Genomic DNA, 15,120 nt, shown 5'->3' with positions numbered 1-15,120 from the left:
CTGATTCACTGCTTTTGGAGGAGAAAACTCCCCTGACAGGCTCATGGCTGAGAGTGGATTTGTCATCCATTCTTCCTTCTCTCCATTCATCTACTGTGATATGGCAAATAATTTTAGACTTGACTTTTGGTTCTACCTAATATTCCCATTAGCTCTTCACATCTCTTCTTTCAACCTCACTTTGCTTTTATGTTAAATGAGAATAATAAATGCTCTTCTAGTCATTACTTATTTCTCTGGACCTTATACTCCCATCCCCTTCACATAATACCTGGCATTTGGATAAATGGCAGTACTTTGCAGTCCTGTGAACATTGCAGGGTTACTGTGAAGTTTCTATCAGATTGCATATGTGAACACACTTATTAGCTTGCATTGCATAGTGTAGGTGTTTCTTGGATCTCCATATCTGAATTCCAAGGCCTGCTATGTGTCACAGACACTGCAATGTGCTTAGAAAACTTGGGGTCCAGCCCCAGAACTGTCACTTTGTGTGTATCATTCACTTTTCTATCTCATAATCTCTCTCTAGATTATGAGAGAGATCAAATAAAAATTTATGCAAAAGGTTTTCTAAATGGTACAGGATGATACAAATGTGTACTTCTGATCTTGCTTCTCCTCTTCCTCCTCATATCCAGGGAGATTGGAGGGAGAGAATGGAATGTAGCATGAGTCATCTGTAAGAGACACTTGCTTTCCCCAGGGCTTGCTTTCCTTGAGCATAGAGACGCCAACTCCAATGTCATGAATGCTAAAGAAAACAAGTGGATCATCTTTATCATCTCAGGCATCAGACTTATTTGGCCTGAATTTTTAGCCTGTGAATTGGAGGCCTTAGTTCAGCTCAGAATTTCAGAGAAAGAAAGAGGAAGAGAGAGAAGGAAAGAAAGAGGGAGGGAGAGGAAAGAGGGAGAGGGGGAGAGGGGGAGAGGGGGAGAGGGAGAGAGGGAGGGAGGGAGGGAGGGAGGGAAGGAGAGAGAGAGAGAAAGAAAAAGAAAGAGAAATAAAACAGGGAATGTGGCATGCTAAGAAATATATATGTCCAGCATGGCTGGGTGTCCTAGGAAGGGCTGATATTCAGTAAGAAGAATTTCTGGAATTTGTAAGGAGCCAGATGAACAGTTGAGTGTCATGAGTTAACACAAGAAATCAGATAAAAAGAAAGTTACTCTGGATATTAGTTTCAAAGAAGGGAGCAGGGGAAAAGCATCTATGATGTTTTGGACACTGTGCTAGGTACTTTACAAATATAATTTTACTTAATCCCCACGGAAATTTGCAGATGAATAAATATAGATCAAGAGAAGCCTAGAGCCATGAGCTTAAATGGAGTAGATTGAGTTTATTTCAAAGTGTGTGTTCTTTCATTAGTTTCATGTATAGAAAGGCGAGCTAAGGTAATTTAGCTGTGGATAGGACTTCTAGTCCCTCTAAATCCATGGCACTTCTCTACTACTGATGTTTTGATTTTAGAAAGAATTTTACTATCCTTGTCCAAAAGCACTGTGGCAGCTAATGACCCTGCTTACTGATATTTTAGTCTCATCCTGCCAGATAGGTTGGCACTGTCCCACCCCTTGAAATTAGCCCCGGCCATGTGACTTGATTTGGTCAATGAAGTATGAATGAAAGTGACTTGTGTCAATTATAGGTAGAAGGCTGGAAGAGCCAATGAGAAATTCACCATGTTTACTTCCACTTGGCACAGAAACTGGTAACCTTCAGTTAGCAAAGCCTGTAAGTCTAGTCAGGAGATCTGGAGTATAACCTCACTCATTTAGTGTAAGTAATAAATAAAACTTGATTGTTAAAAACCCTCAGGATTTTGAGATTGTTTTTTACCATAGCATAAGCTAACTTGTCCTGCTGATAAGTGGCAAATGATGGATTTCCTACCATCATTTCAAAAGGCGTGTTCTAACATTGGGAGACAAAGAATGGAGAAATTGGTTGCTTGGAATAAGAAGAAATGTGCAAACTCAACAAATCATCTTGTTTTTGACTGTTTTAAAAACCAGTCAAAAATACATTAGTCTAGGGTGGGCCTTGGTGGCTCAGTGGCAGAGTTGTTTCCTGCCATGCCAGAGGCGTGGGTTTGATTCCCAGTGTCTGCCCATGCCAAAAAACAAAACAAAACAATACAAAACAAAAATCAGTCTAAAATTAAGTTCTAAATTTTAGGTAGTGGATTGATTTAGAAGAGAGGGAAATCAGTGAATATGGAATAGTCCCTGATATATAATATATATTCAAAAATTGACTTAAAGGGTGCACAGGTGGTTCAGTGGTAGAATGCTCACCTTTCAAGAGGGAGACCTGGGTTCAATGCCCGACCATGCACCCAAAAAACAAAACAATAAAAAAAAAAACAAAACACACACACAAATTGACTTATGAATGTCTTTTACCTCAGCCAGGATGTTTCCTACATATTCTGCTTTATCAGGAATGAATCTAAGACGCTGGGCAGATGGCCTGAACAGACACTGCCTCAGGTAACTGCAGTGTTTCAATCTTTGTGGATTTCCCATCCCCACGCCGGAATGAACCTGGCTGGGAAAGTTCTCTGATGGATCCTGTGATTGTGAAGTGGGGCTCCTCACAGCAAAACCTTACACTGTGGGCACTTTCAATGTACGGAGGGCTCACAACCACCTTTTGAACCTCACAACAACGCTGACAGTTAAGGAAGAGTACCATCTTAATAGCTGAAGAAACTAGAGCTCAGGGATCTTCAGTGACATAACCTGGATCACACAGCTAATGCATGTCAGAACTGGGAATTATGTCCATGTATTCTGAACGCCTGGAATTGTCTTTCCATTCGGTCAGAGCTGATGCAGCTTGCAACAACAGAACTTGGGCTTTGGATGAATGAGTGTGTACTAGTACTTAGAGAAGACTTGCAGAGTGGGGTGAGGAGAGAAAGAAGGTCATTCCAGGTGAGTGGAGCAATATGAGCAAGGGCAGAATCAAGGAAGGGCAGGTAAAAGGGCTTCCTTATTTTTAGTACAAATGGGCTCAGGTCGAGGATGGGTTGACAGTGACTCTCTAGATGATCCAGGAAATAATGAGGCATCTCAGATGTGTCATCAACTTATTTTCTGGCTCATTGGGAAAGACACAATAGACATACATCAGCTGCTTTATATTTGTAAAATGCTTTGCCATATTTTTATTTATTTAATATTTTTATTGTAAACCTTAAACAAACATACAAACATTCTTAACAAATGTCCTATACATGGTGTAAAATCAATGGCTCACAATATTATCACATAATTACATATCATCACCATGAGCATTTCTATTGAACATTTGCCTTTCTCCAGCAAAAGATATAAAAAAGAAAAGACTTATATTTACCATACCCCTTACCCTTCCCTCTCATTGACCACTAGTATTTCCATCTACTCAATATATTTTATTTTACTTTTTTCTATTCAATTTATTTTAGCCTTTGTTCCCCCATTATTTGTTTATCTTTATCCATATTGTTTTACTCATTTGTCCATACCATAGAAAAAAGGAGCATCAGACACAAGGTTTTCATAATCACGTAGTCACGTTGTAAAAGCTGTATCATTATATAACCATCTTCAAGAAACATGGCTACTGGAACACAGCTCTACAGTTTCAGGTACTTCCCTCTAGCCACTCTAATATACCATAAACTAAAAAGGGGATATCTATATAATGCATAAGAATAACCTCCAGGATAACCTCTTAACTCTGTTTGAAACCTCTCAGCCACTGACACTTTATTTTGTCTCATTTCTCTCTTCCTCCTTTTGGTTGAGAAGGTTTTCCCAACCCTTGATGCCAAGTCCTAGCTCATCCCAAGATTTCTGCCCCACGTTATCAGAGAGGTCACACCCCTAGGAGTCATGTTCCACATAGAGGGAGAAGGACAGGGAGTTCGCTTGTCATGTCGGGTTTGTCAAAATTTTGACTTGAGTGCTATCTAGCAAACTAGCTGAGGGTGGTCACTGCAAATTGCCCAGTGCACCAAGAAAATATTTAAAGATATAAAGGCATTAAATAAGTTAGCCCCAAAGCAGCTATGAGCACAAGCTGAGATTCTGGACACTTCAGAGACTTCCTCTGTTTTGCCTCTGGGGGTGGCTTTTTCCACAAACAGGCTTCTGGGAAACAGAGCGATGAAGGGATTCTGTGAAGAGCACAGCATTTTCTATAACCATTTTTTTTGAAAATGCAAATCATCCAGTTAGAAGAAAGGAATACCAGGGAAGCAGGGAAGCCCACACTGTGGGCCAGGGTTTTAGAGCAGGGGTCCAGGACTAGGTTCTGTGTAACACATTTGTATTGACAACCATGAAAGGATTCAGCGTCTTGAATGAGATAGTTGCTTATACAGAGGCGTTTTTTTATGAGCTGACAAGTTAGCCAGGAACAAAGGATGTTTGTAGGAAGCAAGTCGTTGCCAGTTTCAATCTGAGCTTTTCATTCAGCTGTAACCGGAGACAACTGAGTTTTTAATGTTCCGCGTGAAGGTCCTCATTTTAGATTTTGGTCGGAATGAGGCCTGGGATTTGGTTTGGCTCAGGTGCTGCATTTTCAAAATGTCACTGAAATCAATGAAAACAAAAGCAATGCTGGTTGTTTTCATTTCCTACTGATCATAACTTTTCCAGGTTGACAGGGGTCTGGACAAACAAAGCTGCCTCCATGAAGGATGTTTATGTTTCTAGTTCCAAGACTTAGCTTAAAGAGGGCAGATAAACAGTTGACATATTGTGATTTGACCATGATTTAAAGTACACATCTGCCAACTAAGTTGAGAATTAAATTGAGGTCCCAGGGGGAACCTGTTAGGGTCTTGAGGATTAGAGGAAATTGCTTTGAGTTACACTCAGGAGTGTAGAATTGACTCTTTGATCTACCTGGGGGGGGGGGGACTTGTTTCTTGTAAGAATGTCCAGATAACTGAAGAGAATTTCTTTTAAAAACATTCTTTTAAACCTTCTGTTGAAAATCATATTAAGATTTATTATACACTTTCCTGCCTTATCAAAAAGAGCATAGATCAAAAGCATCCTGTTGTTGGTGCTTCAGGGTGGTCCTTGTCATCATCAGCTGTGATGGTGAAGATACTTGTTGAGGGTTAGATGCAAATAGGCATTTGCATCTCTAGTCTAGACCATGAATGGATTCTTTCATTGGAACCTTACAAATAATGGTAGTATCCGAGAATTCCCAAATCCTGATATGGGTAAATAATAACTAAGTTTACCAAACTAACTCAGTTAACATTGAACTAATCATAGGTCAACCAGATTGGTTTGACCAGCAATACCTTCCCTTGAAAAAATTAGTGAGTCCTCTTCCTGGACCTCAAAGTTAGCTGTCTCCTCATGCTTTACCCCATTAGTCTCATCATAGACATGCAGCAGGGATCTTAAAAATGACCTCTGTTGAGTGAAAAATATGGATAAGAAACAAATAGCAGAGGGAACAAAGGTTAAAATAAATTGAGTAGATTGAAATACTAGTGGTCAATGGGGGGGTAGTAAGGAGTATGGGATGTATGAATTTTTTTCTTTTTTCTTTCTTTTGCTGGAGAGATGCAAATGTTCAAAAGAATGATCATGGTGATGAATACACAACCATGTGATGATATTGTGAACCATTGATAGTAACCATGTCAAGAATGTTTGTATGTCAAGAATGTTGGTGTGTTTGTTTGTTGTTCATATTAAAAAAACAAGCAAACCCTAGAAGAGAAGAAATTAAACTTGTAATCATTGAACTAAATCCTGGCTACATTTTAAATAGCCTGAATTGTTAAAAAAAAAAAAAGACTTCTGTTAAAAATGACTGTGTTTAATGCCTAGTCATTATTTTACAACTCAATACAGTACAACTTACTCAAGTTCTAAAAAACAGAATTTTGCTGCTTTTAAGACCATTGTCATAGAATGATCATCTCCTTTAAAACTGTATTCAGAGTGGGAGGAAGGAATCCAACCCCGAAGATGGCAGCAGCATCAAAGGAGCGAATGGCCGAGGAAGAAGGCAGTGGCCACGGCTATGGCCGCTGGATCTGCTCAGTGACACCCCCCCCCTGCAGCCCCCACAGCCAGGGTCCCTAGCACACCCAGCCCCAGCCCTGCCTCCAGATCAGCTGCCTCAAAACAACACGCTGGTAGCACTGCCCATCGTAGTGGTTGAAAACATCCTCAGCTTTATATCCTAAGATGAAATTAGTCAGCTCCACCTGATTTATAAAAGAATGGACTTGGTCAGCCAGAGAATGTTGCATCAAGGATTTCTGAAAGTTGAGAGATACCATAATCTATGTCAGAAAACAAGTTAAAACACAACTCCCAAGGAGAGAGTCAGAAAGGAGAAACCATCCATTAGCTCATCATGCAGATATCCTTGCTGCTGTTGAAACAAGACTCTCATTGTTAAATATAACTTTCATGAAGTATGTGGATTCCAATCTCTATTGCTTCATCCCCAGAAAGGTGATTGGTGAGATTTATCAATTGTTGAGATCTATCAGTTCTACCAGAGCCCTTCCACAAACTCATGAAGTACTTCAAGAGTTAAGGGATATTTTCTCCATGGGAATGGAATACTTTGATAATAAGATAGTTCCATTTTTAAAGAGTAAATTACCAGGATCAGAGTGTCTGGAAGATTCATGGGCTCTCCTCCAGTCCCAGGACCTTCTGCAGTCCCAGCGACAATACAGCTCTTCTCTAAGCAGAACCCTTCAAGACAAGAGGTTGCCAAACTCCAGCAGCAGCAGGTTAAAACAAACGGTGCTGATGTGACTGTTTTCAGGTGTGAAGTTTCTTGGCTTTGCACCAAAGTGCAAGAACATAGAAACAACTTAGTAAGACCAGGAGCAGAAACCGCTAGAGCAGACCCACATCATAGAATGCACGGCTGGCAAAGCTGGAAGGCAAACTGAGAGAAGTAATGGAAAGTGCAGTAAGAAACTCCTCAGGATCTGGGCAGAGAGGAATCTCCTTGAAAATGAAAAAAGGCAGTGGAAGTCAGACTCTCTTAGGAAATCTAAATGTCTTCGGAATAGAAAGTAAATTGGAATGTGGTTCTAGCTCCAGAGGAAGAGGTGGCTTAGTTGCTTAAGCAGTTACTCATGGAACACTGTGAGCAATGCGGTGTCCCCTTAGGCTTCCAGGATTTCAGAACACAATTTAACCTGAACTTGCACAGTTGGGACATTCTTTTCCTACCTCTCCTGCACAGCCTCTTTTTACTTTGTAATAGATTTGTACAAACCAGACCTGTACTATCACGTTTTGAGAGTTAACTTTTTTCCCGTGCAAATAATGTTTAAAGTTTGCTTCTGCCTATATGCACATTACATAAGGCTCTTAAACCCAGTCTTAACAGACTAGAAGTTAAGTTTAAATACAGAAAGTGTCCTGTTCATATGAAAGGAAAGACCTACTTTTTAAATGGACACTATCTTGTTTAAACAAAAAAAGTTGATTTTTTTTTAAGTCACTTTGTCTGGAATGTCTGAAAAGTAGTATTGAAGTAATGGGTAGCTAAAATGGACTTTCATAGTATTGACTGTAGAAGGGGCCTGTTCAGTATTGACAATTTATTTTTATAAACTACTAGTAAGGAACTCATCCAGTTGTTATATACATGTTTTCAGATCTCTTTTTCCTACATTTGCATGGATGGATGCCTGCATTGCCAAGCTAGCTCACTTAAAAACCTCTTACACTGGTATGATTATTGAATCTCTGTAATTCTCTACTTTTAGAGCAGCTTCTTAGATTATTTAAGTGCTTAGCATCTTTCACCACAACAGGATGCCCCTAGAGAGGAAACTGTTGGTCCATTTGTCCTTCAGTTTTACTGGGCAAGAAAGTATTGAATCCTGTTGCTTTGTCTATTCTCTACAGGGTTCTGGTACACTGGCTAAGGCAGAGCCCACAATTCCAAGGCTGTTTCTATCAATATTGGACCTCTGATAACTAGAACTGTTGCTTACTGACCTCTGTGTTGCTCACTGGTCAGATATGGTTATTGAGTAGGTCAAAGGACTTATGGGATCCAGCTTTGCAATTGAAGCAAAGTTCACTGAAGAAAATTGCACTTTGAAAAAGCATCTTGATCATTTCATTTCAGGGTATGGGGTGGCCCAAGAGAAGTTTTTTAAAATTTAAATTACAAGTTTTCCTTATTTTACAATTTTAAGCAAAAGCTTTATTTTTTTTTATTTTGCACTCCTCTTTTGAGCTTATAACTGGAAAAGCATCAATCTTCTGAGTGATTTTTCACTTTACCAACCTCCAAATTATGTACAGTGGTTATTTTCCCCAGTTGATATTTTTGAGACATTATTCAACTGTTACAGTCCTAGTTTTTTAAAAACTTTTTATTTTGAAATAATTTCAAACTTATGAGACAGTTACAAAAATAATATAAGCCCCATAGAGAAAACTCCCACGTATATACCCCCGGATACCTGGATCCACCACTAGCTTTATTTTTAATATACTAAATTATATAGCTATTATTTGACTGTTAAATTCTCTTAAATAACTGTTGCCTTGTGCTTAAGTAATTTAAAGTAAATTTAGGTGTACAATAGAGAACTATCCCTTTCCAGGTAGGAGTTGGAGAGCTATATAAAACCTAAGGTTTTGGTATGTTTCTTAGTTTGAATAAAAGCATAAGGTTAACATTTTCAAAGTATCTGACATAACATGGTTATGCATCTTTTACATTAACTTCACCAAGTGAGACTTCCCTATCCATTTTTAATATTGTCCTTAGATTTTTTAAATTAATTTTTAAATTAAAAAAAAAACAACAAACACAGACATTCTTAACTTATGATCATTCTGTTCTACATATATAATCAGTAATTCACAATATCATCACATAGTTGCATATTCACCATCATGATCATTTCTTCCAACATTTGTATCAATTCAGAAAAAGAAATAAAAGAGAACAGAAAAAATTCATACATACCATACCCCTTACCCCTCCCTTTCGTTGATCATTTGTTCCCCCTATTATTTATTTTTATTCCATATGTTTTACTTGTCTGTTGATAAGGTAGATAAAAGGAGCATCAGACACAAGGTTTTCACAATCACACAGTCACATCATGAAAGCTATATCATTATTCAATCATCATCAAGAAACATGGCTACTGGAACACAGCTCTACATTTTCAGGCAGTTCCTTCCAGCCTCTCCACTACATCTTGACTAACAATGTGTTATATATTTAATGCTTAAGAATAATCCCCAGGATAACCTCTCAACTCTGGAATCTCTCAGCCATTGACACTTTATTTTGTCTCATTTCTCTCTTCCCTCTTTTGGACAAGAAGATTTTCTCAATCCCTTGATGCTGAGTCTCAGCTCATTCTAGGATTTCTGTCCCACATTGCCAGGAAGGTCCACAACCCAGGGGGTCATGTCCCATGTAGGCAGGGGGAGGGCAGTGAGTTTGCTTGTTGTGTTGGCTGGAGAGAGAGAGGCCATATCTGAGCAACAAAAGAGGTTCCCTTGGGGGTGACTCTTAGGCCTAATTTTAAGTAGGCTTAGCCTATTCTTTGCGGGATTAAGTTCATATGAACAACCCCTAAGACTGGAGGCCCAGCTTATTGCTTTGGCTATCCCCACTGCTTGTGAGAATATCAAGAATTCTCCACTTGAGGAAGTTGAATTTTTCCCCCTTTCTCACCATTCCCCCTAGGGGACTCTGCAAATGCTTCCCTATTCTCTGTTCAAATTGCTCTGGGATTTATCTGGGCATCACTCTGGACAAACCTACAAAATCTCATGCCCTGCACAAGGTTCCAAGTACTATAGTGTTCGATTAAGCTGTCCACATAAGTTATATATTAGGAAATGCACTAGTCAAAATATAAATTTTGTACCAAATAAACATTTTTTGCTTGTCTCACACATACATTAAAGTTTTAAAATATTAATTACCATCTATTTTCAAGACCCTGCATTATTGACATTCCTTTGTTCTTCCTCATGCAGAAACATTTTTAAATTTGCACATTTAATCACTATCATTATACACTCTAGGCATTCCTAGATTTTATCATCTCAGTCTTTATTGTCTATCTTTCCTTCTGATTTCATTTGTGCCCCCAGGCCTCCTCCCTCTATCATTCTCACATTCAGCTTCATTCAGTGTTCTAACATTATTGTATTACAGTTAGGTAGTATTGTGCTATCAATTTCTGAATTTTTACAATCAGCCCTGTTGCATAATCTGTATCCCTTCATCTCCAATTACCCAATATCTACTGTATTGCTGTCTCTTGATGGTCTCTGTTACCAACTGAAATTCTCCAAGTTCATTTGCTAATGTCAGTTCATATCAGTGAGATGATACAGTATTTGTCCTTTTGTTTCTGGCTAATCTCACTCGGCATAATGTCCTTAAGATCCATCCATGTTGTTACATACTCTATGACTTTATTCTGTCTTACAGCTGCATAATATTATATTGTACGTATATGCCACAGCTTGTTTAGTCACTCATCTGTTGATGGACATTTTGGCTGTTTCCATCTCTTGGCAATTGTAAATAATGCTGCTATAAACATTGGTGTGCAAATGTCCGTTTGTATTCTTGCCCTCATGTCCTCTGAGTAGATACTTAGCAATGGTATTGCTGGATCATATGGCAATTCTGTACTTAGCTTCCTTGAGGAACCGCCACTCTGTCTTCCACAGTGGTTGTACCATTTGACATTCCCACCAACAGTGGATAAGTGTGCCTCTTTCTCCACATCCTCTCCAGCACTTGTCATTTTCTGTTTTATTGATAATGGCCATTCTGGTGGGTGTGAGATGATATCTCATTGTGGTTTTGATTTGCATTTCTCTAATAGCCAGGGTAGTTGAGCATCTTTTCATGTGCCTTTTGGCCATTTGTATTTCCTTTTCTGAGAAGTGTCTGTTCACATCTTTTACCCATTTTATAATTGAGTTGTCTGTCTCTTTGTAGTTGAGTTGAACAATCTTTTTGTATATTCTGGATACTAGACCCTTATCTGATATATCATTTCCAAATATTGTCTCCCATTGTGAAGGCTGTCTTTTTACTTTCTTGACAAAGTTCTTTGATGCACAAAAGTGTTTAATTTTGAGGAGTTCCCATTTATTTATTTATTTCTTCAATGCTCGTGCTTTGGGTTTAAGGTGTAGGAAACCGCCTCCTATTATAAGAGTGATAAGACATTTCCCTGCATTTTCTTCTAAAAGTTTTATGGTCTTAGATCTAATGTTTAGGTCTTTGATCTATTTTAAGTTAATTTTTGTATAAGGTGTGAAGTATGGATCCTCTTTCATTCTTTCACATGTGAATATCTAGTTCTTTAGGTACCATTTATTGAAGAGACTGTTGTGTCCCAGGTGAGTTGGCTTGACTGCCTTATCAAAGATCAATTGTCCATAGATGAGAGGGTCTATATCTGAACACTCTATTCAATTCCATTGGTCAATATATTCATCTTTATGCCAGTACCATGTTGTTTTGACCACTGTAGCTTCATAATATGCCTTAAAGTCAGGTAGCATGAGACCTCCAACTTCATTTTTCTTTATCAGGATATTTTTAGCTATTCGGGGCACCCTGCCCCTCCAGATAAATTTGCTTATTGTTTTTTCTATTTCTGAAAAGTAAGTTTTTGGGATTTTAATTGGTATTGCATTGAATCTGTAAATCAATTTAGGTAGAATTGACATCTTAATTATATTGAGTCTTCCAAACCATGAACACAGTGTGCCCTTCCATTTATTTAGGTCTTCTGTGATTTCTTTTGACAATTTCTTGTAGTTTTCTTTGTATAGGTCTTTTGAATCTTTAGTTAAGTTTATTCCTAAATATTTTATTCTTTTGGTTGCAATTGTAAATGGAATTTTTTTCTTGATTTCCCCCTCAGATTGTTCATTACTAGTGTATAGAAACACTACAGATTTTTGAGTGTTGATCTTGTAACCTGCCACTTTGCTGTACTCATTTCTTAGCTCTAGTAGTTTTGCTGTGGATTTTTCAGGGTTTTTGATGTATAGTATCATATCATCTGCAAATAGTGAGAGTTTTACTTCTTCCTCTCAAATTTTGATGCCTTGTATTTCTTTTTCTTGCCTTATTGCTCTGGCTAGAACTTCCAACACAATTTTGACTAACAACAGTGATAGTGGACATCCTTGACTTGTTCCTGATCTTAGGGGGAAAGTTTTCAGTTTTTCCCCATTGAGGATGATGTTAGCTGTGGGTTTTTCATATATTCCTTTTATCATTTTGAGAAAGTTCCCTTCTATTCCTATCCTTTGAAGTGTTTTCAACAGGAAAGGATGTTGAATTTTGTCAAATGCCTTCTCTGCATCAATTGTGATGATCATGTGGTTTTTTCTGCCTTGATTTGTTGATATGGTGTATTACATTAATTGATTTTCTTATGTTGAACCATATTTGCATACTTGGGATGAATCCCACTTGGTCATGGTGTATAATTCTTTTAATGCGTTGCTGGATTCGATTTGCTAGAATTTTGTTGAGGATTTTTGCATCTATATTCATAACAGAGATTGGTCTGTGGTTTTATTTTCTTGTAATATCTTTGTCTGGCTTTGGTATGAGGGTGATGTTAGCTTCATAGAATAAATTAGGTAGCTTTCCCTCCTCTTCAATTGTTTGATGAGTTTGAGCAGGATTGGTACTAATCTTTCTTAGATGTTTGGTAGAATTCACATGTGAAGCCATCTGGCCCTGGACTTTTCTATTTGGGGAGCATCTTAATGACTGGTTCAATTTCTTTACTTGTGATTGGTTTGTTGTGTTTGTATGTTTCTTCTCAAGTCAATGTTGGTTGTTCATGCCTTTCTAGGAAGTTGTCCATTTCGTCTACATTGTCTAGTTTATTAGCATAAAGTTGTTCATAGTATCCTCTTATTACTTCCTTTATTTCTGTGGGGTCAGTGGTTATGTCTCCTCTTCCATTTCTGATTTTATTTATTTGTGTCCTCTCCCTTCTTCTTTTTGTCAACCTCTCTAAGGGTCCATCAATCTTATTGATTTTCTCATAGAACCAACTTCTGGTTTTGTTGATATTCTAGATTGTTTTCATGTTCCCAATTTCATTTATTTCTGCTCTAATCTTCATTATTTCTTTGCTTTTGCTTGCTTTGGGGTTAGTTTGGTGTTCTTTCTCTAGTTCTTCCAAGTGGACAGTTAATGCCTTGATTTTTGCTCTTTCTTCTTTTTTGATATAGGCATTTAGGGCAATAAATTTCCCTCTTAGCACTGCCTTTGCTGCATCCCATAAATTTTGATATGTTGTGTTTTCATTTTCATTTGCCTCGAGATATTTACTGATTTCTGTAGTAATTTCTTCCTTGACCCATTGGTTGTTTAAAGCTATGTTGTTGAGCCCCTATGTATTTATGAATTTTCTGGCGCTCTGCCTATTATTGATTTCCGGCTTCATTCCTTTATGATCTGAAAAAGTGTTTTATATGATTTCAGTCTTTTTAAATTTATTGAAACTTGCTTTGTGACCCAGAATATGGTCTATCCTTGAGAATGATCCATGAGCACCTAAGAAAAAGGTATATCCTGCTGTTGTGGGGTGTAATGCTCTCTATATGTCTGTTAAATCTAGCTCATTTATTCCGATTCTCTGTTTCTTTATTGATCCTCTGTCTAGATGTTCTGTCCATTGATGAGAGTGGGAAATTGGAGTCTCCAACTATTATGGTAGATGTGTCTATTTCTTTTTTCAGTGTTTTCAGTGTTTGCCTCATGTATATTGGAGCATTCTGGCTCGGTGCATAAATATTTATGACTGTTGTGTCTTCTTGTTGAATTGTTTCTTTTATTAATACATAGTGTCATTCTTTGTCACTTTTTTCTGTTTTACATTTGAAGTCTAATTTCTGTATAGGCAGTTCTTTCTTCTACCATTTTGCCTTTTGGATTTTATATGTCATTTTTAATTTTTCTTCTTTTTACCTTTACTGATAGTCTTCATTTCTGTACTCTTATCCACACCTCTCTCTCCTGTCTTTTCTTATCTGTCTCTAGTGCTCCCTTTAGTATTTCTTACAGAGCCAGTCTCTTGGTCACAAATTCCCTCAGTGAATTTTTGCTGCAAATGTTTTAATTTTCCCCTCATTTTTGAAGGACAATTTTACTGGATATAGAATTCTTGGTTGGCAGTTTTTCTCTTTTAGTATCTTATATATATCATCCCACTGTCTTTTTGCCTCCATGTTTTCTGCTGAGAACTCTATGCATAGTCTTATTGGGCTTCCTTTGTATGTGATGCATTGTTTTTCTCTTGCTGTTTTCAAGATTCTCTCTTTCTCTTTGACATCTGACATTCTGATTAGTAAGTGTCTTGGAGTATGTCTATTTGGATCTATTCTCTTTGGGGTATGCTGCACTTCTTGGATCTGTAATTTTAAGTCTTTCATAAGAGTTGGGAAATTTTCAGTGATAATTTCCTCCATTAGTTTTTCTCCTCCTTTTTCCTTCTCTTCTCCTCCTGGGACATCCACAACACATATATTTTTGCACTTCATGTTGTCATTCAATTCCCTGAGTCCCTGATCATATTTTTCCATTCTTTTCCCTGTACTTTCTTTTGCTCTTTGGATTACAGATGTCCCCTCCTCTAGTTCACAAATCCTATCTTCTGCCTCTTGAAATCTGATATTGTAGGTTTCCATTGTTTTTTTCATCTCTTCTTCTGTGCCTTTCATTCCCATAAGTTCTGTGATTTGTTTTTTCAGTCTTTTGATTTCTTCTTTTTGTTCATTCCTTGCCCTCTTTATATCCTCCCTCAATTCATTGATTTGATTTTTGATAGGTTTTCCATGTCTGTTCAAACATTCTGAATTAATTGTTTCAACTCCTGTATCTCATTTGAATTGTTGGTTTGTTCCCTTAACTGGGCCATTTCTTCAGTTTTCCTAGTATGATTCATTATTTTTTGCTGGCACCTAGTCATTTAATTACCTTAAGAGTGTTTCCACTTTTTTTTCCTAGGATTTTCTTGCTGGATGACTTTGTTGTCTATCTGTTCTTTAACATTCAGTTCAGCTTATTCTAGTCCTG

At 37.7% G+C, this 15,120-nt stretch overlaps 1 pseudogene; it reads left to right on the top strand.

Moving 5' to 3' along the window:
- Positions 1-5,999: 5,999 nt before the first annotated feature.
- On the top strand, positions 6,000-7,076 carry LOC143690212 (F-box only protein 28 pseudogene; annotated as a pseudogene).
- The last annotated feature ends 8,044 nt before the right edge of the window (positions 7,077-15,120 follow it).

Source organism: Tamandua tetradactyla, chromosome 7 (assembly GCF_023851605.1).
Source record: "Tamandua tetradactyla isolate mTamTet1 chromosome 7, mTamTet1.pri, whole genome shotgun sequence".
In the NCBI taxonomy this organism is placed as follows: domain Eukaryota; kingdom Metazoa; phylum Chordata; class Mammalia; order Pilosa; family Myrmecophagidae; genus Tamandua; species Tamandua tetradactyla.
This window is presented reverse-complemented; position numbering and strand designations above follow the sequence as displayed.